Source organism: Microtus ochrogaster, chromosome 10 (genome assembly GCF_000317375.1).
Source record: "Microtus ochrogaster isolate Prairie Vole_2 chromosome 10, MicOch1.0, whole genome shotgun sequence".
Taxonomy (NCBI): Eukaryota; Metazoa; Chordata; class Mammalia; order Rodentia; family Cricetidae; genus Microtus; species Microtus ochrogaster.
The window spans coordinates 77332703-77335892 of record NC_022016.1 but is presented as its reverse complement, the minus strand read 5'-3'; positions in this window follow the sequence as shown (position 1 = coordinate 77335892).

Below are 3190 nucleotides of genomic sequence, written 5' to 3'. Positions count from 1 at the left end.
ACCCCTCGCGGTCCTGAGTTCCTTGCTCATGCTCTCTCTCCTTCTGCTCCTGATTTGGACCTTGAGATTTCTGTCCGGTGCTCCAATGTGGGTCTCTGGGAATGACAGGCATTTTAAAAAACAAAGCAAAAGCAAAATCCTCCAGAAGTCCCTTGGAGCCTCCACGTGGTTCTTTCCCCATAGACTCAGAAAGTTAAAATTATTTCTTTTTACTTCTTTTGTCTGTTTCTCACGGGAGTGGCCAGTACCTACCTAAGCTTTTTCTGGTGCTTTTTAGGATTCCCTGCTCTTTCTCCAAAGCCCTTCTCCCTGCCATGTGGCTGCTGGTCAGACGCGTGGCTGCCCTCCATGCTGGCTTAACACCAATATTATCTTTTTCCTCCTAGTCTGCATCTTCTTCCCCATCAGCTGCTGAGAGCCACAGCTGCCCCTTTCTCCTTGTGAAAGCCGATGAAGTTGCTAAGAAAGTTGCCTTCTTCGAACAGGCTTGACTTTGTCTTTCTTTCAAACTTTCCCTGCCTTTGACTTCTTGAATTGGTAGAGAAAACAATCCTGTTCCTGCTCCCATAGTCAGTGTTATTGTGAGGGTTCAGCCAAGATTTTACCCCACCCCATACACATACGCACACACATGAGCATACACGCAAGCACGCATACACATGCTCATTAGACTCATTATGTGCCCAGCCAAGCCATGAGAACGGTTGTGATCTCTCAAGCATCTCTCTTAGCTTCTGGGAAGAGGGGTGTCCCCCGGCCACGAGCAGCACGGCTGAACCCTCTGGCTGATATTCCCCTTACTCCCCTTTCTGTTCAGGATGGGGAAAATAGTAAACCTTCTGCCCTCACCAGAAATAGAAAAGTTCCTTCCAGACTGTTGGGTCAAAGACAGCATCACATGATAGTATTCCTCAGCCTTCTCTATTGGTGAGACACACATGCTCTTTCGGGGGAATTGAGACAGAACTAAGAGAGATGCCTCCCCCACCTTCTTTTCCTGCTTGGCCGCTCACCCAGCTATGTCTCTTGCTCTCTTGCTCTCTTGCCGTGAGTTCAAAGGACTTCTGAGGGGATGAGAGGAAAAGAACCAGGGACCATCCTGAATTAATCAAGGCCTGCAAAATGGACTCCCAAGTCCTGGCAATACACCACTCTCAACCCTGTCCCTAACTCTCTAAAGTGGGCTCCAATACTAGGAACCCCAAAGCATCCCTCAGACTACCCTAGAATTTCTCACTGGGGAGACTTCAGATCAGATTTAGGGGAAAGAAGGGAAACAGACAGAGGGGCTTGGCACGGGTGTATTCAAAGGCCAAAATGGCAGGTGCGTTCAGGCCAGATAAAATCCTAGCACTGAGGCAGGGCAGAGGACTCAATGTTCCATCCCTAACCTAGAGAAAGTATTTGCAATTTACATCTGCTGGGAAGGGAGAATCGGCTTTCTCCAGAGGAGTGACTCAGGGTTTATCAATATGCTCCAACACAGGCTCAAATCATACTCCATGGTTTGAGTGTACTTTGTTTGTTTGGATATATTTTGTCTTTTTCATTTTATATTTTCTTTTGAGTCTGTTTTGATTATTGAAGGATTTTTGTTTGCTTTGTTTTTTGTTGGTTTTCCCTGACTTTTTTTCTTTAGAGAGAGAGAGAGAGAGAGAGAGAGAGAGAGAGAGAGAGAGCGCGAGCGAGAGAGAGCATGTGTGAGTTCACCAAGTTGGTGAGTGGGGGAGGGGTCTGGGAGGAGTTGGGGGAGGGGAAAGAGCATGATCAAAATACACTGTACAGAAAAAACTTTAAATAAAAAATTGGGGGATTTGAGACAGGGTCTCCCTACTATATAGCCCCTGCCTGGTGTCCTGGAATTTGCTATGTGGAGTAGGCTGACCTTGATAAATAAAATATTTTTAAAAATTGTCTGCGGTTTCTGGTCAGCTAGGACTAAAGAACAAACTCTGATTAACAAAAGATCAGCATCATTGAGGCAAAATCTCCTGGGAAGTGTGTCCTAAGGATAGGCGCAGAGAATCTGTGGTCCAGGGGACCCAAGGTTACATCTGGAGTGGGTAGATGAACTTAATAGTGTATAAAAGTCTTCCACATATTCCTGGTTTTGAAGCAGTCATAGAGCGCAGCTGAGGATGCCATCCTATGTCAGGGTTGGAGTCCCTGCATAGAGGCTGGACATCTGTCCCAGGTAGTTTTAATGTCAACTTGACACAAGCTAGTCATCCGAAAAGAAGGAACTTCAATTGAGAAAATGCCTCCAGTGCTGGAGAGATGGCTCGGTGGTTAAGAGCACTGACTGTTCTTCTAGAGGTCCTGAGTTCAATTCCCAGCAACCACATGGTTGCTCACAGCCATCTGTAATGAGATCTGGAGCCCTCTTCTGGCTTGCAGGCATGCATGAAGGCAGACTGTTAGATACATAATAAATAAGTAAATCTTTTTTTAAAATGTCTCCAAAAAAGCAGGCTGCAGACAAGCCTGTAGGGCATTTCTTAATTAGTGATTGATGCGTGAGGGCCCATTGTGGTGGGATCACCCTGCACTGGTGCTCCTGGGTTCTATAAAACAAGCAGGTGATTAAGCCATGAAGAGAAGCACAGTAAGCAGCACTCCTCCACACCTCTGCAGCAGCTCCTGCCTCCAGGTTCCTGCCCTGATGGCCTTCAGTGATGAACTGTGATAGGAAGAGTAAATGTAATAAACCCTTTCTTCCCCAACTTGTTTTTGGTCATGTCTTCATCACAGCAGCAATAACCCAGACTAAGACAGAGGCCCTTGGTGAAAATGCAGTCTCGGTGGCAGTGGAGGCCCCAGGATCAAAGGGGCCGTGAGATAAATTGATGCTTAGAACCATGTTGCAAGATCAGCGTTCCTGAAGAGTTTGGGTGGAGACCTCATCATATTGGAGATGACAGGACCATGAAATGACCACCAAGGACAGTGGCAGGTGCACAGAATACCTAGCAGAGCCTGCCAGACAACTGTCTGTGATGTGGATGGCAGAGCTGGTGACTGCCCAAGCCTTTGGAGCCTGGAAGACCAAGTGAGTCCTGTCGAGGAAAATTGTTTTCAGGTGTGTGACTTTTGTTTAACTCTGTAAAGCTGTGATTCTTTACCTGTCTAAAATACCTTATTGGTCTAATAAAGAGCTGAGGGGCTGGAGAGATGGCTCAGAGGTTAAGAG